Here is a 25,973-nt window from a genome sequence, read left to right as displayed (position 1 = left end):
GCGGTTTATGGAATGCAGAGTCATGAAGATCTGGAAGCGTTGCTGTCAATCACGGTTGGTCACCGTCGCCTTCTTAAAATGCATGGTTTTATGAAGAATGGGAGTGATTGACGGCTCGGCATTCAGGGGTGTTGAGCAAATATATCCAGTCTTCTGCATACTGCATGATGTGGCTATATATATGTGATTGGTAAAAAGGACTCCATAGATCTGTAATAATAAAACCCTTTGGTTGAAGAACGATGCTGAATATGCATATGTTCTCCAGACAAAGATTTAGATGGAGATGAATGAAACGAACGGAAGGTAGACTGAATTGATGAGATATATTGGTGAGGACACAGAGAAAAGAGGAGGTGGAGGGAGGATGGGATGACTCTTTATAAATGTATTTATGACCAATGGCAAAAAACTCTGCAGCAAATTGAACAGTGAAAGGGCAGCAAAGTGGACAAGAGGTCACATCACCCTCCCGGAATTAAAAAGAGATTTAAACTGAACTATAATAGTGACCCCACTTTACTGGCAGGAGCATAAAACATGAGAAAGATTGAATCACGAGACTCACACGTGTAAGAACTTGTATAATACTGCCCTATGTACAACAATAGAAGTACTATAATATATCTATCTATATATATATATATATATATATATATATATATATATATATATACTGTAATACTATCCCCTACAAACAACAACAGAACTGCTATAATACAGCTCCCTAAGTACAAGAATATAACTACTATAACACTGCCTCCTATGTACAAGAATATAACTGTGAAGAATGAAGGGATGTCCAGCGCAGGTTCCAAGCAATACGAAATAATTTATTCAGCAGTAACACGACATGATGACAGGTAGGTGACGCGTTTCAGCCACAATCTAAGGCCACAATCTAAGGCCGCAGATTGTGGCTGAAACGCGTCACCTACCTGTCATCATGTCGTGTTACTGCTGAATAAATTATTTCGTATTGCTTGGAACCTGCGCTGGACATCCCTTCATTCTTCATAATTATACAAGTTGTGGTTCAGTCTCGTCCGAGACGCAGAAAGGGCGTACGAGTGAGCTGTGCCTAACACTTTGGACTTTGTAAGAATATAACTGCTATAATACTGCTCCTATGTAAAAGAATATAACTACTATAATACTGCTCCTATGTAAAATATAACTTCTTAATGCTGCCCCCTATGTGCAAGAATACAATTACTATAATACTGCCTCCTATTTACAAGAAAATACTGTCCTCCATGTACAAGAATATAACTCCTATAATACTATGTTCTATGTATAAAAATATAATTAATATAATACTGTTCCTATGTACAAGAATAGAACTACTATAATACTGCTCCCATGTACAGGAATATAACTACTACAATATTTCTTGGTATGTAAAATAATTTAACTACTATAATACTGCGCCTATGTACAAGAATATAACTACTATAATACTGCCTCCTATATACAAGAATATAACTACTATAATACTGCCCCTATGTAAAAATAACTTTTTAATGCTGCCCCCTATTTACAAGAATATAACTACTAAAATACTGTCCTCTGTGCACAAGAATATAACTACTATAATATTTCTCCCTATGTAAAAGAATTGAACTACTATAATACTGCCTCCTATGTACAATAATATAACTACTATAATACTGCTCCTATATACAAGAATATAACTACTATAATACAGCATCTATATACAAGAATATAACTACTATAATACTGCTCCTATATACAAGAATATAACTACTATAATACTGCTCCTATGTACAAGAATATAACTACTATAATACTGCTTCTATATACAAGAATATAACTACTATAATACTGCCTCCTATGTATAAGAATATAACTACTATAATACTGCTCCTATATACAAGAATATAACTACTATAATACAGCATCTATATACAAGAATATAACTACAGTACTATAATACTGCTCCTATATACAATAATATAACTACTATAATACTGTCCCTATATACAAGAATATAACTACTATAATACTGCTCCTATATACAAGAATATAACTACTATAATACTGCTCCTATATACAAGAATATAACTACTATAATACTGCTCCTATATACAAGAATATAACTACTATAATACTGCTCCTATATATAAGAATATAACTACTATAATACTGCTCCTATATACAAAAATATAACTACTATAATACTGCTCCTATATGCAAGAATATAACTACTATAATGCTGCCTCCTATGTAGAAGAATATAACTACCATAACACTGCTCCTATATACAAGAATATAACTACTATAATACTGCTCCCTATGTACAAGAATATAACTACTATAATACTGCTCCTATATACAAGAATATAACTATTATAATACTGCTCCTATGTACAAGAATATAACTACTATAATACTGCTCCTATATACTAGAATATAACTACTATAATACTGCTCCTATATACAAGAATATAACTACTATAATACTGCTCCTATATACAAGAATATAACTACTATAATACTGCTCCTATATACAAGAATATAACTACTATAATACTGCTCCTATATACAAGAATATAACTATTATAATACTGCTCTTATATACAAGAATATAACTACTATAATACTGCCTTCTATATACAAGAATATAACTACTATAATACTGCTTCCTATATACAAGACTATAACTACTATAATACTGCCTCCTATATGCAAGAATATACCTACTATAATACTGCTCCTATATACAAGAATATAACTACTATAATACTGCTCCTATATACAAGAATATAACTACTATAATACTGCTCCTATATACAAGAATATAACTACTATAATACTGCTCCTATATACAAGAATATAACTACTATAATACTGCTCCTATATACAAGAATATAACTCCTATAATACTGCCTCCTATATACAAGAATATAACTACTATAATACTGCTCCTATAGACAAGAATATAACTACTATAATACTGCTCCTATATACAAGAATATAACTACTATAATACTGCCTCCTATATACAAGAATATAACTACTATAATACTGTCCCTTAAGTTCAAGAATAGTGTTTCCCCAGTATATTATCTTAAATATCTCCATTACTATTAAACCCCTATAACTTTTATATATGAATTTGCATTTTGAACATTATTTAGATTCACAGAACGTTTGACAGAAAGAAAGATTTACTGTTCTGAAAGTACCCAACGTCGGCATTAAAAAATCCATTATAAAGTTTTAAATGTGATATATTTTTTCTGTTAATAAAATATACTTTTGCTAATAGCAAAGCATTTGGGGGAGGAACAATATGGTCTCTATGACAGCGGGGGGAAATTAGGTCATATTGGCAGAGAAAGAGGCTTTGTAGAACAGGCTGATCAGACACAAGTACAAATGTTTCTCAGGAAAGGGGTTAATTGATGGGGAGATGACCGCTCATCTGTCATTCACTTCTGTCAATCAGCCTAAAAAAAAAAACCGCTGTATGGATTCACCCCAGTCAGGGAATAAGACTCATCTGTGCCTGCCTGCCAAATATGCTAAGGTTCAATGTCATTGTGTCTTTGGTTCAGTGGTTACCAGTAAGTGAATGGATTGCTCTGTGACTGGACAACGCATGAATAATTTGTGCGCATATGTGAGTGAGTACATTTGCATACGCAGTGACATACTCCTAGGATGATGGTCACTGACACGGGATAGTGGCTCTTGCTGGTAGTCAACACTCGGGAAGCATCTTCATGTCTCTGGGGGTAGTGGTAGGCAGCCAGGCAGAAAATGAAAATGAGTTAGACAGCCTCCAGCAAGGTGCACGCTGACTTTTGTCCATGTACTGTACGCCTGTTGGAGTCTGTTGTTTATAAGAGCTGGACCAACTCATGTCGCTTTTTAACCGGATTATCATCAACAAAACAAGGAATGAGAAACTATTGTTAATAAAAATGGGAAAATGTAAAAGAGCAGGAGACAGATACACATGTCACTGGAAAGAAACGTCGTCAATGCTACGATGCCATCAAAGAAGACTCCATCTATACAATACAAAAGTATTTCATTATCATTACAGTGGCTCATGGTTGCCCAGTAATTAATAGCTGCAGAAATAATTATGCACTTCTGGAACCAGGGATATCATAGCATTATGCGTTTTTGATACTGAAGTCCGAACTTAAACACATCTTGTCGTCTGATCCATGTAGTCAATGCCGTCATGCTACCAAGCTAGGCACCATCCATACAGAGCTTGATCGTTACAAGGTTTGTCATAACGTAAGAAATGCCTCATGATCTTGACCTGTGTTCCCCAACCAGTGTCTCCTGAGCCTGTCTTTTTGTGGTCCTTCAGCAATTGATAGTTGTAGGGACAAATATACACTTCTGGTACCAGGGATATGATAGAATTATGAGAACTTGATACTAGAGTCAAAACATCTGCACATCTGTCACTTGGAGGAAATGTCGTCAATGCTGCGATGCCACCATACATGGCTTCATCCATACAGAATTTGTTCAGAGTATTTTTGACTTTTAAACATTTACCATAACTTAGGAATGCCTTATGATCTAGACCAGTGTTCCCCAACTAGTGGCTCTTGGGCCCTCTTTTCATGGCTCCCCAGCACTTGATAGATATATAAATATTTATGCACTTCTGGTACCAGAAATATCATAACATTGTGAGAACTTGTTACTAGAGTCAAAATAAAGCACACGTGTCTCTTGGAGGAAACATTGTCAATGCTGCAATGCCACCAAACAAGGTTTTATCTAAGCGAAACTTGCTGAAAGTATTTATTGACTTGAAGGTTGATCTAGTCCAGTGTTCGTCGACCAGTGGCTATTGGACTCTCTTTTTGTGACTCCACAACAACTGATAGCTGCAGAAACAATTATGTTCTTCTAGTACCAGGGATATCATAGCATTATAACATTTTACTAGAGTCAAAACAGAAAAACGTGTCAATTGGATGAAAACGTCGTCAATGCTGCGAAGCCACCAAACAAAACTTTAGCCATACAAAACGTATTCAAAGTATTTCTGTTCTTTGAATACTTTGAGTATTTCTGTACTGCGTTATTATTTAGTCCAGTGTTATCAAACCAGTGGCCCTTGGGAGCCCTACTTTTAGTTATATACTTTTTGTACCAGGGATATCATAGCATTATGAGAACTTGTGCTTGGGTCAAATCGATTTCACTAGCAACTGGTTTAGGACAAGAAACATTATTCAACAACTTATTCAACCATTATTCAAGACTGTGCATGTCCTCATATTGCACTATTATTTTTTTAATATAGGAAAGAAATGTAACTCTTCTCTATATTTGCCCCCACAGCCTCAAAATAGAATTGGGAACTGGAATACATGGCCAAATACAAGAAATGCTATATACACAGGGGGGCTCTGACAACCACATTCAGTTCTTAAATGTGGCTAAATAGTGTGAATATTGAGGTAGGCATGAATATGTGATCAATATTAGTCACATATTTGTGCCTTGTTACAAGGAGGAATACACCTACTATTGTTTTGTACCAAATCTTCAAAAACCTTAGTGGAAGGACCAGGTCTTGGTAAAGGATCAAATGCCCAATTGGAAGAGTAGACAGAACTGGGTGGATCAGAAGTTGGTCTGTTCCAAGATCCGCCATTTTGGGTGATAGTGGTAAGAGTATGTTAAAAATGTATGTTAAAAAGGATCAATGCGATTCATCAAAAAGCCAAAAGCCCTTACTCTTCAATGTCTCCACAATTCATGGCCCATCACTGAGGTTAATTATCATGGACAATTAGAGAGACCTACAGGAACTTACTGGTAAGTATGAGTTCAGATGATAGGTGTTTCCACCAACCTTGTACATCAAAGGGAGATCTTATCCACTTACAATAACTCTATCTCCATCAACACTTTTGCTTTCACTTACATATGTTGATCTGGTGGTCTAAGGATGAAGCAGAGCTACAAGTCTATTATATAGATGCAGCAAAGTTGAATTTGTTATGTAGCTCTGCTTCATCCTTAGACCACCAGATCAACATATGTAAGTGAAAGCAAAAGTGTTGATGGAGATAGAGTTATTGTAAGTGGATAAGATCTCCCTTTGATGTACAAGGTTGGTGGAAACACCTATCATCTGAACTCATATTTACCAGTAAGTTCCTGTGCGGTGGAGCTATTTGTACTTGTGCGGTATAAAAGAAAAAGCTCCACAGTGATTTCTGAGGCCCTTGATATTACAGGAAATGTGCGCAAAGTCTTCAGCCTCCGATTCTTAAAACTCAATGTTACATTGCAATGAAAGATGAAGACATAAAAGCAAATTCTGAGAGGAGAACAAGTCAGGGTCTTCTCCTGCAAAAGATTTATGGGAAAGGTTGAAGCATAAGGACAGTTGTGAGAAGAAATATTAGAAAAGAATCCATCCGGCTGAGAGATAGAGAAGATGGCAGGGTAATGTGGTGAGGGGGGCTGAGGGGTCTATAGTACGAGATATTTTTGGGACTGAGGGGTTAAGGGCTCCTATGGGGGGCAGGGGAGTCAGGAGACAGACTGATATTTGGCAGTGTGGAAGGATCTGCGCCTCAGACAGGAGATGGGCCAGGAGCAGAACAGCAGCTGCCGGGATGTGCGAGGAATAAGGATGAGGGATGTGAGGAGACTCTGCCCTCCAGGAGGGGGGAACTGCTATTCTGCTAACTCTCCAAATGGTTCATACACAAGCATGTGGGCTGCCAGCAACTGATCACACTGCCTTATTACCAGCCACTAACAGGGCACTGCTGATGATGAGCGCCAGGGCCTCCCCGTACAGTGCGCAAAAAATATACAGCTCCAGTGATGGATACATATAATGACACTGCACTGCTCTATACATCTAATGACACTGCACTGCTCTATATACATCTAATGACACTGCACTGCTCTATACATCTAATGACACTGCACTGCTCTATACATCTAATGACACTGCACTGCTCTATATACATCTAATGACACTGCACTGCTCTATATACATCTAATGACACTGCACTGCTCTATATACATCTAATGACACTGCACTGCTCTATATACATCTAATGACACTGCACTGCTCTATATACATCTAATGACACTGCACTCCTCTATATACATCTAATGACACTGCACTGCTCTATACATCTAATGACACTGCACTCCTCTATACATCTAATGACACTGCACTCCTCTATACATCTAATGACACTTCACTGCTCTATATACATCTAATGACACTGCACTCCTCTATATACATCTAATGACACTGCACTGCTCTATACATCTAATGACACTGCACTGCTCTATACATCTAATGACACTGCACTCCTCTATATACATCTAATGACACTGCACTCCTCTATATACATCTAATGACACTGCACTGCTCTATATACATCTAATGACACTGCACTGCTCTATATACATCTAATGACACTGCACTGCTCTATATACATCTAATGACACTGCACTGCTCTATATACATCTAATGAAACTGCACTGCTCTATACATCTAATGACACTGCACTGCTCTATATACATATAATGACACTGCACTGCTCTATATACATCTAATGACACTGCACTCCTCTATACATCTAATGACACTGCACTGCTCTATATACATCTAATGACACTGCACTGCTCTATACATCTAATGACACTGCACTCCTCTATATACATCTAATGACACTGCACTGCTCTATACATCTAATGACACTGCACTGCACTATACATCTAATGAAACTGCACTGCTGTATACATCTAATGACACTGCACTGCTCTATATACATCTAATGACACTGCACTCCTCTATATACATCTAATGACACTGCACTCCTCTATATACATCTAATGACACTGCACTGCTCTATACATCTAATGACACTGCACTGCTCTATACATCTAATGACACTGCACTGCTCTATATACATCTAATGACACTGCACTGCTCTATATACATCTAATGACACTGCACTGCTCTATACATCTAATGACACTGCACTCCTCTATACATCTAATGACACTGCACTCCTCTATACATCTAATGACACTTCACTGCTCTATATACATCTAATGACACTGCACTCCTCTATATACATCTAATGACACTGCACTGCTCTATACATCTAATGACACTGCACTGCTCTATACATCTAATGACACTGCACTCCTCTATACATCTAATGACACTGCACTCCTCTATATACATCTAATGACACTGCACTGCTCTATACATCTAATGACACTGCACTGCTCTATATACATCTAATGGCACTGCACTCCTCTATATACATCTAATGACACTGCACTGCTCTATATACATCTAATGACACTGCACTCCTCTATATACATCTAATGACACTGCACTGCTCTATATACATCTAATGACACTGCACTGCTCTATACATCTAATGACACTGCACTGCTCTATATACATATAATGACACTGCACTGCTCTATACATCTAATGACACTGCACTCCTCTATACATCTAATGACACTGCACTGCTCTATACATCTAATGACACTGCACTCCTCTATACATCTAATGACACTGCACTCCTCTATACATCTAATGACACTGCACTGCTCTATACATCTAATGACACTGCACTCCTCTATACATCTAATGACACTGCACTCCTCTATACATCTAATGACACTGCACTCCTCTATATACATCTAATGACACTGCACTGCTCTATATACATCTAATGACACTGCACTCCTCTATACATCTAATGACACTGCACTGCTCTAGATACATCTAATGACACTGCACTCCTCTATATACATCTAATGACACTGCACTGCTCTATATACATCTAATGACACTGCACTGCTCTATATACAACTAATGACACTGCACTGCTCTATATACATCTAATGACACTGCACTGCTCTATATACATCTAATGACACTGCACTCCTCTATATACATCTAATGACACTGCACTCCTCTATATACATCTAATGACACTGCACTCCTCTATATACATCTAATGACACTGCACTGCTCTATACATCTAATGACACTGCACTGCTCTATACATCTAATGACACTGCACTGCTCTATATACATCTAATGACACTGCACTGCTCTATATACATCTAATGACACTGCACTGCTCTATATACATCTAATGACACTGCACTGCTCTATATACATCTAATGACACTGCACTCCTCTATATACATCTAATGACACTGCACTCCTCTATATACATCTAATGACACTGCACTCCTCTATATACATCTAATGACACTGCACTGCTCTATACATCTAATGACACTGCACTGCTCTATACATCTAATGACACTGCACTGCTCTATATACATCTAATGACACTGCACTGCTCTATATACATCTAATGACACTGCACTGCTCTATATACATCTAATGACACCGCACTGCTCTATATACATCTAATGACACTGCACTGCTCTATATACATCTAATGAAACTGCACTGCTCTATATACATCTAATGACACTGCACTGCTCTATATACATCTAATGACACTGCACTGCTCTATATACATCTAATGACACTGCACTGCTCTATACATCTAATGACACTGCAACTCCTCTATACATCTAATGACACTGCACTGCTCTATATACATCTAATGACACTGCACTGCTCTATATACATCTAATGACACCGCACTGCTTTATATACATCTAATGACACTGCACTCCTCTATATACATCTAATGACACTGCACTGCTCTATACATCTAATGACACTGCACTGCTCTATATACATCTAATGACACTGCACTGCTCTATATACATCTAATGACACTGCACTCCTCTATATACATCTAATGACACTGCACTGCTCTATACATCTAATGACACTGCACTGCTCTATACATCTAATGACACTGCGCTGCTCTATACATCTAATGACACTGCACTGCTCTATATACATCTAATGACACTGCACTCCTCTATACATCTAATGACACTGCACTGCTCTATATACATCTAATGACACTGCACTGCTCTATATACATTTAATGACACTGCACTGCTCTATACATCTAATGACACTGCACTGCTCTATATACATCTAATGACACTGCACTCCTCTATGTACATCTAATGACACTGCACTGCTCTATACATCTAATGACACTGCACTCCTCTATACATCTAATGACACTGCACTGCTCTATATACATCTAATGACACTGCACTGCTCTATATACATCGAATGACACCGCACTGCTCTATATACATCTAATGACACTGCACTCCTCTATATACATCTAATGACACAGCACTGCTCTATACATCTAATGACACTGCACTGCTCTATATACATCTAATGACACTGCACTGCTCTATATACATCTAATGACACTGCACTCCTCTATAGACATCTAATGACACTGCACTGCTCTATACATCTAATGACACTGCACTGCTCTATACATCTAATGACACTGCACTGCTCTATACATCTAATGACACTGCACTGCTCTATATACATCTAATGACACTGCACTGCTCTATATACATCTAATGACACTGCACTGCTCTATATACATCTAATGACACTGCACTGCTCTATACATCTAATGACACTGCACTCCTCTATATATCTAATGACACTGCACTGCTCTATATACATCTAATGACACTGCACTGCTCTATATACATCTAATGACACCGCACTGCTCTATATACATCTAATGACACTGCACTCCTCTATATACATCTAATGACACTGCACTGCTCTATACATCTAATGACACTGCACTGCTCTATATACATCTAATGACACTGCACTGCTCTATATACATCTAATGACACTGCACTCCTCTATATACATCTAATGACACTGCACTGCTCTATACATCTAATGACACTGCACTGCTCTATACATCTAATGACACTGCACTGCTCTATACATCTAATGACACTGCACTGCTCTACATACATCTAATGACACTGCACTCCTCTATACATCTAATGACACTGCACTGCTCTATATACATCTAATGACACTGCACTGCTCTATATACATCTAATGACACTGCACTGCTCTATACATCTAATGACACTGCACTGCTCTATATACATCTAATGACACTGCACTGCTCTACATACATCTAATGACACTGCACTGCTCTATACATCTAATGACACTGCACTCCTCTATATACATCTAATGACACTGCACTGCTCTATATACATCTAATGACACTGCACTGCTCTATATACATCTAATGACACTGCACTGCTCTATATACATCTAATGACACTGCACTCCTCTATATACATCTAATGACACTGCACTCCTCTATATACATCTAATGACACTGCACTCCTCTATATACATCTAATGACACTGCACTCCTCTATATACATCTAATGACACTGCACTGCTCTATACATCTAATGACACTGCACTCCTCTATATACATCTAATGACACTGCACTGCTCTATATACATCTAATGACACTGCACTGCTCTATATACATCTAATGACACTGCACTGCTCTATATACATCTAATGAAACTGCACTGCTCTATACATCTAATGACACTGCACTGCTCTATATACATATAATGACACTGCACTGCTCTATACATCTAATGACACTGCACTCCTCTATACATCGAATGACACTGCACTGCTCTATACATCTAATGACACTGCACTCCTCTATACATCTAATGACACTGCACTCCTCTATATACATCTAATGACACTGCACTCCTCTATATACATCTAATGACACTGCACTCCTCTATATACATCTAATGACACTGCACTGCTCTATACATCTAATGACACTGCACTGCTCTATACATCTAATGACACTGCACTCCTCTATATACATCTAATGACACTGCACTGCTCTATATACATCTAATGACACTGCACTGCTCTATATACATCTAATGACACTGCACTGCTCTATATACATCTAATGAAACTGCACTGCTCTATACATCTAATGACACTGCACTGCTCTATATACATATAATGACACTGCACTGCTCTATACATCTAATGACACTGCACTCCTCTATACATCGAATGACACTGCACTGCTCTATACACCTAATGACACTGCACTGCTCTATACATCTAATGACACTGCACTCCTCTATACATCTAATGACACTGCACTCCTCTATATACATCTAATGACACTGCACTCCTCTATATACATCTAATGACACTGCACTCCTCTATATACATCTAATGACACTGCACTGCTCCAGTTGTGTATACCCCATCACTCTGCACTGCTCCAGTTGTGTATACTGCATCACTCTGCACTGCTCCAGTTGTATATACTCCATCACTCTGCACTGCTCCAGTTGTGTATACCCCATCACTCTGCACTGCTCCAGTTGTGTATACTCCATCACTCTGCACTGCTCCAGTTGTGTATACTCCATCACTCTGCACTGCTCCAGTTGTGTATACTCCATCACTCTGTACTGCTCTAGTTGTGTATACTCCATCACTCTGCACTGCTCTAGTTGTGTATACTCCATCACTCTGCACTGCTCCAGTTGTGTATACCCCATCACTCTGCACTGCTCCAGTTGTGTATGCTCCATCACTCTGCACTGCTCCAGTTGTGTATACCCCATCACTCTGCACTGCTCCAGTTGTGTATACCCCATCACTCTGCACTGCTCCAGTTGTGTATACTCCATCACTCTGCACTGCTCCAGTTGTGTATACCCCATCACTCTGCACTGCCCCAGTTGTGTATACTCCATCACTCTGCAGTGCTCCAGTTGTGTATACTCCATCACTCTGCACTGCTCCAGTTGTGTATACTCCATCACTCTGCACTGCTCCAGTTGTGTATACTCCATCACTCTGCACTACTCCAGTTGTGTATACTCCATCACTCTGCACTGCTCCAGTTGTGTATACTCCATCACTCTGCAGTGCTCCAGTTGTGTATACTCCATCACTCTGCACTGCTCCAGTTGTGTATACTCCATCACTCTGCAGTGCTCCAGTTGTATTTACCCCATCACTCTGCACTGCTCCAGTTGTATATACCCCATCACTCTGCACTGCTCCAGTTGTGTATACTCCATCACTCTGCACTGTTCCAGTTGTGTATACTCCATCACTCTGCACTGCTCCAGTTGTGTATACTCCATCACTCTGCACTGCTCCAGCTGAATATAGCTAATTATGCTGCAGTGATTAATCAATATCAATGTAATTACTCCACAATCTCTATATATTCAGCCGACACTGCAGGAGCCTCAGCTGTATGGATGCAGTGACTCCATATAATCTGCAAATCATGTTCTCCAAAAACTATGGGAAAGGGGATGACAAGGAGGATACTGCAGCTGGTCATTACTGATATACATCAATAGATAGGTAGATATGAGATAGATAGATAGATAGATAGATAGATAGAAAGATATGAGATAGATAGATATGAAATAGATAGATATGAGATAGATAGATATGAGATAGATAGATATGAGATAAGAGATAGATATGAGATAGATAGATAGATATGAGATAGATAGATAGATAGATAGATATCAGATAGATAGATATGAGATAGATAGTTATGAGACAAATAGATATGAGATAAATAGTTAGATTGATATGAGATAGATAGATAGATAGATAGATAGATAGATATGAGATAGATATGAGATAGTTGGATAGATATGAGATAGATAGAAATTAGATAGATAGATAGATAGATAGATAGATAGATAGATAGATAAAAAGAGAATATCCACAGCACACATCCAATTGGTGAAAAATCAAAGGTGGTTTATTCCATCAAACAGAGTGTCCAGAACAACGTTTCAACCAGCTCTCCTGGTCTTTTTCAAGCTCCTGGAGACCAGGAGAGCTGGTTGAAACGTTGTTCTGGACACTCTGTTTGATGGAATAAACCACCTTTGATTTTTCACCCATTGGATGTGTGCTGTGGACATTCTCTTTTTGTTTAAAATGGATCCCTGACCCGGGTCTGGACCTGCGAGCACCATAATACATTTAATATAATTTTTTTTTGGATGTGCTGTTTTACTACAACTTCTATTAGATAGATAGATATGAGATAGATCGATAGATATAAGATAGATATGAGATAGATAGATAAGAGATAGATAGATATGAGACAGGTAGATATGAGATAGATAGATAGATAGGTAGATATGAGATAGGTAGATATGAGATAGATAGATATGAGATAGATAGATAGATATGAGATAGATATGAGATAGATAGATATATATGAGATAGATATGAGATAGATAGATAGATAGATATGAGATAGATAGATAGATAGATAGATAGATAGGTAGATATGAGATAGGTAGATATGAGATAGATAGATAAATAGACAATACATTTTGTGTTAGACAGTGTTAGTGCCATATAAACTTGAGAAATGGAGATTTCCTCCATATATATAAGATGTCAATGTCCCAACACTGAATATTTTTCTTGCCGCCGCGGTTCGGTACAGCAGGCGATGCGCGAGCGGTTAGTATGTATGTTTTCATTTCAGATGACAGCTTTGTTTACCGCATTCGCCGTCTCCTAAATAAATTATTTCCATCTGTAAAGAGCCATTTATCCTCTATTCTACTGTAACACACAAGAGTCATCTCTGCTGCAAACTAGGGGAACCGCATGTCGCCATTTGGTAATCCGGTGTGGCTGTACAGGTCACATGATGTGTCACAGTAAAGCTGGTAATACACCATGTGGATCATTCAGATAGTTCCGATGATACCATCTAATGTGTATGGAAGCCTCCCGACTTTCCTCCGTCTCTAGATGTCATGGATTGGGCAGTGGGATTTCAACACGTGCATGCTCATCCAAGTTGAGCGTGCATATATATGGGAAGTTAAAGGGGTACTCCGGTGAAAACCTTTTTTCTTTTAAATCAACTGGTGGCAGAAAGTTAAACATATTTGTAAATTACTTCTATTAAAAAATCTTAATCCATCCAGTACTTATTAGCTGCTGAATGCTACAGAGGAAATTCCTTTATTTTTGGAACACTGATGACATCACGAGCACAGTGCTCTCTGCTGAAATCTCTGTCCATTTTAGCAACCATGCATAGCAGATGTATGCTAAGGGCAGCATGGTGGCTCGGTGGTTAGCACTGCTGCCTTGCAGCGCTGGGGACTTGGGTTCAAATCCCTCTAAGGACAACAATAAATAAAGCATTATTATTATTATAATAACGTCAGCAGAGAGAACTGTGCTCGTGATGTCATCAGAGAGCATTCCAAAAAGAAAAGAATTTCCTCTGTTTTATTCAGCAGCTAATAAGTACAGGAAGGATTAAGATTTTTTAATAGAAGTAATTTACAAATATGTTTAACTTTCTGCCACCAGTTGATTTAAAAGAAAAAAAGGTTTTCACCGGAGTACCCCTTTAACTGTCTTGTTAGGCTGACAGCTATCTGTGGTGTATGGCCAACCTGACTTTTAAGGCAGTGTTTCCCAACCAGTGTGCCTCCAGCTGTTGCAAAACTTCAACTCCCAGCATGCCCGGACAGCCTTTGGCTGTCTGGGCATGCTGGGAGTTGAAGTTTTGCAACAGCTGGAGGCACACTGGTTGAAATATACTGTTTTAAAGAATAATGCAGTAGTCACTGCATTCCCTCACGTAGCAGCTGTGGCATTTCCATTATAGGAATCAGTTCACGTTTCCTCTCCCTGACCCTAAATGGAATAAATATTGTTGCCCCGAACACCCCCGTAAAGTCCATTTGGCGCATATTAGAAATGTAGAAAATTAAATATTTTATTCCCATGCTAAGCTATCAGTGGTTGAACCTTTTTATGGAAGTCCCCATGACAACACTTACTTGCTGCCCTGGGGTCTACTTTATTACATGAACTCCAGACCACAAGGGTGTCCGACAAAAAAATTAGCCAGTAAGAGATATGAATCAACGTTAGGAGGCCCGACATTCCTATGGTAAAACTGGGCTGCCAAATTTCAAAAACAGGAAGTGTTGTCATAGTAAACCAGTAGGGATTTTCATAGGAGAGCTTATATCTTATTAAGCCATTTATCTAGTACTTCCCTGTGGCATAGTGAAGTTTGTGTAATGTAGAAGATCACAGACTGAGCAGGAGACTTCAATATGGATTGGGGTTACTCAAAGAGGGGCACCCTTTTAAAATAAATTTTTCCTGTTGTCAATTCAGACCATTCGGCAGGCATCATGTGATAGAGCAGGAAAAAACAAGCAGATTCATATATTGTTTTATGGGGAAAGAACCATCCAAAGCAGTAATTTATATAACTTCTCATTATGAGCTCAGGAGTCCAGTGGGCGGTTGTTAATCACTGATTAGGAGTCGGACCGCCCACTGGACTCCTGAGCTCAAAATGAGCATGGTTTAAATTTAAAAAAATTATTCAGTATTTTCCCATCAAGTTATATATCAATCTGCTCAGCTCCTCCTGCTCTTTAACATGACGCCTGCAGAAAGGACTTTGCGCTCAACACGACAGCGCCACTTTAAGCCTTTTCTGTTGTACCATCTCACAGCGTAATCTACTCGCCGGTAATGAAGTTATAAATGCAGGCCACTTTATTTTGATATAGCAGACCATACAATTAATTTTATGTACAGTATATTGAACTCATTACATGCAGCACATATTAGACGTGAACCCGGGGCAGCCGCGATAATTATGCGGCGCAGCACCTGTCCCATGTATCTGATTAACCCTGCGCTGGTCCCATATTAACCATTCAATTATGCCTAGCGGTTCCTGTACAGCACATATAACCATACGGCTTATGATTATGTGTGTAATTGCACTACGCCGATCGTTTCCCTGTGCCTCCGATACTAAATATCACGTTGCTGCGGTAATAGGGAGGTGGTATGGCGCCACGTCTTGTGTAATAACACTGACTCCTAATGTTATGTATTTTTTAAATAAGGGGAAAAAAGGCGAGGGCGCTGCGCACTTCCAGGGAGAATATTGCCTGCCTTACAAATAGGGCTTATTTATCCCTCAATAGGCTGTAAAGCATATGGGCATAGTTTATCGGGTGTAAAATAACTTCTCGATTGCTGCATATTTGCATTGTTTTACATATGTATATAGGCCCGGCGGGGAGCGGACATGTTGGAAAATCTGTCAGAAGCAAAATCTTGAAAAAAGTCCAACGTGTTAGGAATTTTACAGGCAACAGGTACATGGCTCCTGAAGCTAAGCTAGGGGGCGCTGTTCTACTCCCAAGAGCGGTGACAGTAGTTCCAAAAACAGCACCACACCCGTTCTCAGGTTGTTTGTGGTATTGCAGCTTAGTTCCATAGCAGCAAATGGAGCTGAGTTGAAATACCACACACAACCTGAGGAGACGTTTGGTGCTACAGGCATGAATTCTTAAGAAACAAAAACCAAGGCATTTGGCTTGGAAAAATGCTTAATTCTGTTAAGACTATGGTTGTTATATAGAGCATTATGCCAGTTCACCCTAGTCCTTGAAGCTATACAGAAGTGGCCCTCAAACTGTGGACCTCCAGATATTGCAAATCTACAACTATCAACATGCCCTGACCTCATATCCATTCCTCATATGTCGTTCCCATACGCCATCATCATATCTCGTCCTCATATCCTGTTCTCATATCCCGATCTTATATCCTGTCCCCGTATTCTGTCCTCACATCCTGTCCTTCTTTCCCATTCTCATATCTCGTCCCCATATCTCGACCTCATATCCCGTCCTCATATGCTGACCTCATATCCTGACCTCCTATCCCGTCCTCATATTCGTTTCTCATATCTTGTCCTCATATCCTGTCTCCGTATCCAGTCTTCATATATCGTCCTCATATCCAGACCCTCTTTCCCATCCTCATATCCCAACCTCATATCCCGTCCTCATATCCCGTCCTCATATCCTGTCCTTATATCCCATCCTCATATCTCGACCTCATATCCCGTCCTCATATGCTGACCTCATATCCTGACCTCCTATCCCGTCCTCATATTCGTTTCTCATATCTTGTCTTATATCCTGTCTCCGTATCCAGTCTTCATATATCGTCCTCATATCCAGACCCTCTTTCCCATCCTCATATCCCGACCTCATATCCCAACCTCATATCCTGTCCTCATATCCCGTCCTCATATCCTGTCCTTATATCCCATCCTCATATCTCGTCCTCATATCCCGTCCTCATATCCCGTCTTCATATCCCAACCTCATATCCTGTCCTAATATCATGTCCTCATATCCCATCTTCATATGCCGTCCTCATATCTCGTCCTCATATCCGGACCTCCTATCCCGTCCTCATATTCGTTTCTCATATCTTGTCCTCATATCCTGTCCCCGTATCCTGTCTTAATATCTCGTCCTCATATCCCGTCCTCATATCCTAACCTCATATCCCGTCCTCATATCCCGTCCTCATATCCTGTCCTCATATCCCGTCCTCATATCCCAATCTCATATCTCGTCCTCATATCCTGTCCTCATATCCCATCCTTATATCTCATCTTCATATCCTGTCCTCATATCCCTTTCTGGTATGCTGGGAGTTGTAGTTTTCCAAGATGAGGAGGTCAACAGATTGGAGACCACTGCCCTATACCAAAGCTATTTTTGGATATGCCCTTCCTTAGCTAACACCCATCATCCCTACAGTAAAGACTGATACCCACAAAAGGTATAATACGCACCCTCCTAGTGTTTTGTCAGTCCATTATGGGCTGCTTCGCAATTTCACAAATATTTAGAATATAGTGATATATATTCGGAATGACAAATATTCAGTTTTTTTAATGCAAATTTATGTGAATATTTAGGCGAATATCAGCACTTCCAGACTGGACACTGATCCCTCCCTTCCTTTAGGTGGAAGATATAATTGCGCATGCACTATGCAAATTTCATTACGAATTTTCACTTGGAAAAAAAAAAGAGAACGAACAAAGCGAATATCCGAATTTTGCAAACATGGGAATAATATCCGTTCATATATTCGCAAAATATCGCAAATTGAAATATGGCCCCTGCCGCCGAGCGGCAGGGGCCATATTTGAATTTGCGATATTTTGCAAATATATGGACGCATATTCGTTGTATGTTCGCGAAATTCACATATTCGCTATGTTCGTTCTCTTTTTTTTTCCAAGTGAAAATTCGTAATGAAATTTGAATAGTGCATGCGCAATTATATCTTTCACCTAAAAGAAGGGAGGGATCAGTGTCCAGTCTGGAAGTGCTGATATTCGCATAAATATATATATATATATAAAAAAAAAAGGAATATTCGTCATTACGAATATATATCACTATATTCTAAATATTCCCGAAATCGCGAAGTGCCGATCTTAGCGGTAAAAAAAATTGCATTTCGAATATTCACGCTCAACACTAGTAATCATATCCTACACTTTCGTTCTTCATGCAGGTCAAGTGTTGCGACTCCATCCTATTCCTCTGTATTTGGCTCTATGTGTGCCCCCTTCTTATCTCTCCTGCCAAGATGCCCATGTGCCACTCCTCCCCTCTTTACTCATGACTTTGGCGTCCCGCCATGGCTCCCGTGTGACCTGGCATTGACAGGAGTGATGGGGTTAAAACATAGCCTTGGATTCTTCTCCCCTTCCTACACAAAACCCTTCTTTATGAAGCACAAGTGGTACTTGGGCAACACGTGATGGAGAAGGTTGCCATGGAGACTATGCCCGACCTGTTTACAAGGCAAGGAAAAGCCTGCCTGGAATTAACTATTAGATGCTTTTACTTGACATGCCTGTTGAATCTTCAATTAGCAGTTAGCAGGAGTAGCGCGGTGTTCCGAGCCGCTCTTAAACGTTGCGAACGATGATACATTGGAGACTTCCTAGCTACGTCCATGGCAACAGAGGCCCACCGAGACCCGAAAAACACTGATGACCACCCATGGATCACCCCAACATTGAATAGGACGACTTGTTTCCCATCACCCCCCGTGTACCAGCCGTGACATTGCCATCGCCTGCTCGGAATGTCTATGAGATCTTCTAAGAGATGCAGAGTTTCCAAAACATTTCGGAACTTTCCCAATGTCAGCCAAACAGCGGTCTCTGGGGCCCCTGGTCCTGACTTTGCTAGAGGTTGAGAGATTAAATAGTCATCATGGAATATTCTAGACTTAATGTCACTTATTCTACTGAAGAACAAGGCAGTCAGCTTCACCCCAGCCATTTAAAGGGGTATTCCGGTGGAAAACCTTTATATATATATATATATATATATATATATATATATATATATATATATATATATATATATATATAAAATCAACTGGTGACAGAAAGTTAAACAGATTTGTAAATTACTTCTATTAAAAAATATTAATCCTTCCAGTACTTATTAGCTGCTGACTACTACAGAGGAAATTATTTTCTTTTTGGCACACAGAGCTCTCTGCTGACATCATGAGCTCAGTGTTCTCTGCTGACATCTCTGTCCACTTTAGGATCTGTCCAGAGCAGCATATGTTTGCTATGGGGATTTTCTCCTACTCTGGACAGTTCCTAAAATGGACAGAGGTGTCAGCAGAGAGCACGGTGGTCATGATGTCAGCAGAGAGCTCTGTGTTCCAAAAAGAAAATAATTTCCTCCGTAGTATTCAGCAGCTAATAAGTAGTGGAAGGATTTAAAAAATGTAATAGAAGTAATTTACAAATGTGTTTAACTTTCAGGCACCAGTTGATTTAATAATAATAAAAAAAAAGTTTTCCACTGGAGTACCCCTTTAAAGGGATATTCTTGGTTTATACATCTTTGGATAGGGGATAAGATGTATGATCTGAGTGGTCCCGCCGCTGGGGACCCTCGAGATCTCGGTGTAGCTCCAGGATTATGTGCCGGGCGCTGCTTCCGAGATAGGGGCGTGGTGGCAACGCCCCCTAGTGACGCCACGCCCCCTCCATTCATGTCTATGTCACGCCCCCTCCGATAGACATGAATAGAGGGCGTGTGGCGTGACGTCACTAGGGGGCGTGACCGTGATGTCACTTCCCTGTCTCGGAAGCAGGGCCCGGCACAGAATGCCGGGGGCTGCACCGAGATTGCGAGGGTTCCCTAGCGGTGGGACCACTACAATCATACATCTTATTCCCTATCCAAAGATGTATAAACCCAGAATAAAGAAGCACTCCGCAGCATAGGCTATTTTTAGAGAATAATGAAGAGGTTCTTTTGTATGCATTGTACGTGCCTGTTTTAAATCATGTGGCAGCCATGGGGTTTGCAGCCTTCCTGATTCAGATTCTATCACTGACATGATTTCCTAATGCTGCCTACATTGGCCATGAATGCTCTGGCTTTGCAGAGAGAGGGTGTGGAGTCTGATCACTGCACCTGGACATCTAATTACTCTGCTGGTGCTGGAGTTCAGCCAGATGAACTGACTAGACTTTTAATGGGTTGGGGACAGTTCACACAATATGAAGTTTTGATGCGTTTTCTTATTCAAAGTGCATTTTTAAGAGAAATATTTCCATGAAGTGACAGATTTGACTTATAATCATCCTCACTGCATTTTTCACAAGTTTTACTGCATTTTGGCTTTTTTTTTTGGTAGCAAACTGCAGTGAATATGACATTTTTTTTACATGATTTATACAATTGCAGTAAAATTGTGATTTAGTGAAATTTACAGAAAATGGAGAAAAAAAACACAACAAGTACAATGTCTGAACACAGCCTTAGTAGAAGTGTATAATTACTTTATGTACTGATCCCATAGAGATAGCAGCAGTAGTATACAGATAGAGCTGGGGGGAGGAGTATAAGTACTATATATCCTGATCGCTTCTCGGCCTTTTGGCTAAGATCAAGTGTAGTATCTGTTCTTATCAGTGGTTTAGTCTCTGGCCATTGATGTAGGATGGATGCTGCATGGAGGGGGCAGGTGTACTGGGGCGTTCCGGGGCTGGTTCTGAGGAATCAGCTCGACAGCTGCCCTGATGTGACCTGTTTCCTCCGGGTCTCGCCATGAGGTAGAGGGGTGTAGAGACGAAGTACTTCTGTGCCTCGGGGAGTGGTGACCCTGAGGTGCCAAAACTCACTGGGTGTTATAATTAGTGTTGCTCGCGAATATTCGCAATTCGAATATTATTCGCGAATATCGCATATTCGCGAATTCGCGAATTTCGCGAATATAGCGCTATATATTCGTAATTACGAATATTCGTTTTTTTTTTTTTTCTTCACAGTACACATCACAGTGATCACCCCTCTCTGCTTCCAGCTTGTGTGGTGTAAAGAAGGCTGTAATACTACTGTGTGAGACTGGCGTGCGAAAATTCGCATATGCGAAAATTAACATATGCTAATGTTCGCATATGCGAATTTCCACATATGCTAATTTTCGCATGCGCGTATTTTCGCATATGCGAAAATAAAGCGAGAATATACCGAATATGCGAATATTCGCGAATATATGACGAATATTCGTCCATATATTCGCGAATATTCGCGAATTCGAATATGGCCTATGCCGCTCAACACTAGTTATAATTCACTGAGTGAAAGCACAGGCACCATTACTCTTCACCTTTGGCACTCACCCTTGGCATCCCGGCCTTCTGGCTAGGATCAGGGCAATTTTTATAGATCCGTCCGGATGACCGGGCTGCATATCTGCACTCGTCCACTTATTTTTTTTTGTTTGTCACTGTGCCACGATTGTGTCTTTATTTGTACACAGGATTCTCAGGATGGGGTAGCCCTTCTGGGTGGTGGACTAGGGGAGGTGTGTGTGGCCATTAGGTTCCTCACCTCCCTGCAACCCCTCGGCATCTTGGCTTTCGTCAAGATGCCATCAATATACGGCTCCTCGGCTGCTAACGTGGCTAACGCCTAGGTTGAAGCCAGGAACATTTTCGGCCCCTTAGTAGCTTCGGCGAAAAGGGGCATCGAACCTGGATCCTTGCAGGTGCCTTTTGGCCCGGAGGTGAAGAGTAGGTTTGTTGGGGGGCCTCTCTCCTGTCGGAGAAGGGCTTAGCGATAGACCGCATCTTTTTTTAGTGTGACACGTTTGCACTTTTTCTTGCACTTTGGGTGATAGAGCGCACTTGCCTCGGCTCCCCCAAGCCGGATCAAGTTCCCGTATCGTCAAATCGCAGCGGGAACCTAGCCTTAGCTTTGCTTCTAGTATAGCACTGGGCCCAATACCCAAAATTCCCGGGCTGATCTACTTCTGGTTGTTCTAGTGATTCAACAACTAAAGCCATCCATACAGGAGTTACAAGTAATCCGAAAAAAAATTCTAAAAGTTTGAGAAACGTTTGAAAATTTACCAAAATTTTCACCAACTAACATCCATCTCTGTGTCAAGCCATTAAGCTGCAATCTATTTTCAGGGTGAATAGTGGCCAAGAGCGACCCTTTTGCTAGTTATTATTCTTCTACCTCTAGTATTTTCCTTGTTTTTAAGAAATTTTAAAACCTGTTGTTCAATTTTTATGAAATAGCCATAAAAAAGGAAATTACGAACCCAAGAGAGCAGCAATAAGAGCGGAGTAGGCAGGTGTAATATTCCACCACTGCAGACGATGGCTGGGAGGTAAAATGATACAAATATGAAATCGCTTCTTCCTTTTTTCCTCCGTCGCTCGGAGACAAGTAATGCGCTGTATCCCTGTTTCACGCGGTTAATATCTATTTCACTAATGCAATATTTTCTTGGTAGATTTGCATGTTTTGGATCATTACTCACTCTTTATATCCCTGTACACTGTATCTTTGCTTCATTTAAATTTTTTGTTTTCAGCCACAAGCAAGTATAAAATACAGTTAGAGATACTGACTCCCACTTAAAGGAATGCTCCATCTCTGGGACATTTAACTCAGTTACTCTATGCAGGGTTGTTTCTAGGTCAGTTCCCTCCTTTACGGCATAATTCTTTGTTAAAATGTAGGTTTTTTTTCTGGATAATGTTTTGGAAGTGGAAGTGGTTCCTCGTGGGCGTGGCTGATAGATCACTTGTCATAACTGCCCTGTCTTATGCAAATTTTTCAGACAATGATACTTCAAAGATACAGGGCCTAATTTACTAAGCTGATACTGACCAGTTTTTGTCTGGTTATTTTGGTGCAGAGTGTCTGAGACATGTCTGCGCCAGTGTGAGACAGTGTGCGCCAGGAAAATCCAACAAACCCGACATTGCACTGTGAAAAGCTGAAAAAGGGGCGTGATCTGTCGCAAAGGGGGGGGGGCTGGTCCGAAAAGGGGCGTGGTTTCACAACCCGACCGATTTACTATTGAATTCACAGCAAATCCTGTGGGTAAATGGCTGGAAATATCGACCTAGAAAAAGCTGGTCAGAAAATGTTCCCGACTTTTCTCCATAGTAAATAGAGAGGAATCCTACAAGTCTGAAACAACTTTTCCCACTAGTAAAAACCCGAAACTCTTAGTAAATGAGGCCCACAGTCTTCTATAGATAACAGTTCTAGGACCCTTATATCTTATAAAGTCGATCATGAATGGGCAGCAGTCTCATTGGGCTTATAGTTAAAGGGGTACTCCGGCCCTAAGACATCTTATCCCCTATCATGACTCCGCCCCTGTGTGACGTCACGACCCGCCCCCTCAATGCAAGTCTATGGGAAGAGGCGTGACGGCCGTCACACCCCCTCCCATAGACTTGCATAGAGGGGGTGGGACTTGATGTCACACGGGGGCGGAGTCGTAACGTCACGATACTCCATCCCTGTGGTTTGGAGGCATAAGACTTGGAGCCTCCAGCGCTTCCTGTAGTGCTCACAGGTGGGTGCTACATGCTAGATTGCGGTGGTCCTAAGTCTCGGGAACCCCGTGATCAGACATCTTATCCCCTATCCTTTGGATAGGGGATAAGATGTCTTAGGGCCGGAGTAACCCTTTAACCCGTCAGTGTAGTATCAGATTCAGTGTTTCCTTTTCTCCAAGAGGAATGTCAAGGATTTTCCACATTTTCAATGTACATTGAGCTAGCCTAGAGTTAGCGTGAATGGTCCAACTTCCATGTTGACTGTATTGGTCAACAGTGGTCTACCATCTTAGTCTTCCCCACTCTATGGATAACATTGAACTCTCTTTCTAAGGATCTGCTGAGCCTTCAACCATACATGTCATCACATTCTGGACTCCTGGAAATCTGTAACACAAATAATACTGGTGACTTCTAAAGTCCAAGAGGCCCTTTCTAGCGCCAAGGCCAAAGTCTGACTGCCACCTTGACACCTTCTATAGCTATGCCCCTGATCATACCTGTAGAGATATGAGGTCTCATTGGGCCAATAGTTGACCCTATAGTGTAGCTTTAGATTCAGTCTTTACTTCTATCTATGAGGAATGTCAAGGATTACCCATGTTTTCAATGTACATTGAGCTAGCCCAGAGCCAGTCTGCCCGATAGGGGTAGCCTGAATGATCCAACTTCCATGTTGACCACATTGGTCAGCAGTAGTCTACCCTCTTAGTCTTCCCCACTCTATGAATAGCATTGGACTCTCTTTCTGAGGATCTGCTGAGCCTTCAACCATACATGTCATCACATTCTGGGCTCCTGGAAATCTGTAATACGGACCCCATTTGCTAAGTGCCATATATAATACTGGGGACTTCTAAAGTCAAAGAGGCCCTTTTGAGCGCCAAAGCCAAAGTCTGACTGCCACCTTGACACCTTCTATAGCTACAGTATGTCCATGATCATACCACTAGACATATGAGATGGCATTGGGCCAATGATTGAAGCATCAGATTCAGTCTTTCCTTCTGTCTATGAGGAATGTCAAAGACTACCCATGATTTCAATGTATATTGAGCTTGCCCACAGTAAGTCTGCCTATCAGGGGTAGCCTGAATGGTCCTACTTCCATGTTGACTGTATTGGTAAGCAATGGTCTACCATCTTAAACATCCACACTCTATTGA

The 25,973-nt window shown here is 40.3% G+C and overlaps 1 protein-coding gene, 1 long non-coding RNA gene and 1 pseudogene across 3 annotated transcripts in view; 2 read left to right on the top strand and 1 right to left on the bottom strand.

Moving 5' to 3' along the window:
- The window catches only part of IGLON5 (IgLON family member 5), a 464,875-nt gene that overhangs the window by 39,111 nt on the left and 399,791 nt on the right, over window positions 1-25,973 (top strand). The window lies entirely within an intron of this gene.
- LOC130293791 (uncharacterized) overlaps window positions 1-25,973 on the bottom strand; it is a 31,176-nt gene that overhangs the window by 3,928 nt on the left and 1,275 nt on the right. The window lies entirely within an intron of this gene.
- On the top strand, window positions 21,859-22,029 carry LOC130294767 (U2 spliceosomal RNA; annotated as a pseudogene).

The sequence above is a fragment of the Hyla sarda genome, chromosome 10 (assembly GCF_029499605.1).
Source record: "Hyla sarda isolate aHylSar1 chromosome 10, aHylSar1.hap1, whole genome shotgun sequence".
Classification (NCBI taxonomy): Eukaryota; Metazoa; Chordata; class Amphibia; order Anura; family Hylidae; genus Hyla; species Hyla sarda.
Note: the sequence above shows the minus strand (reverse complement) of the source record. Positions and strands in the feature narration are given on the sequence as shown.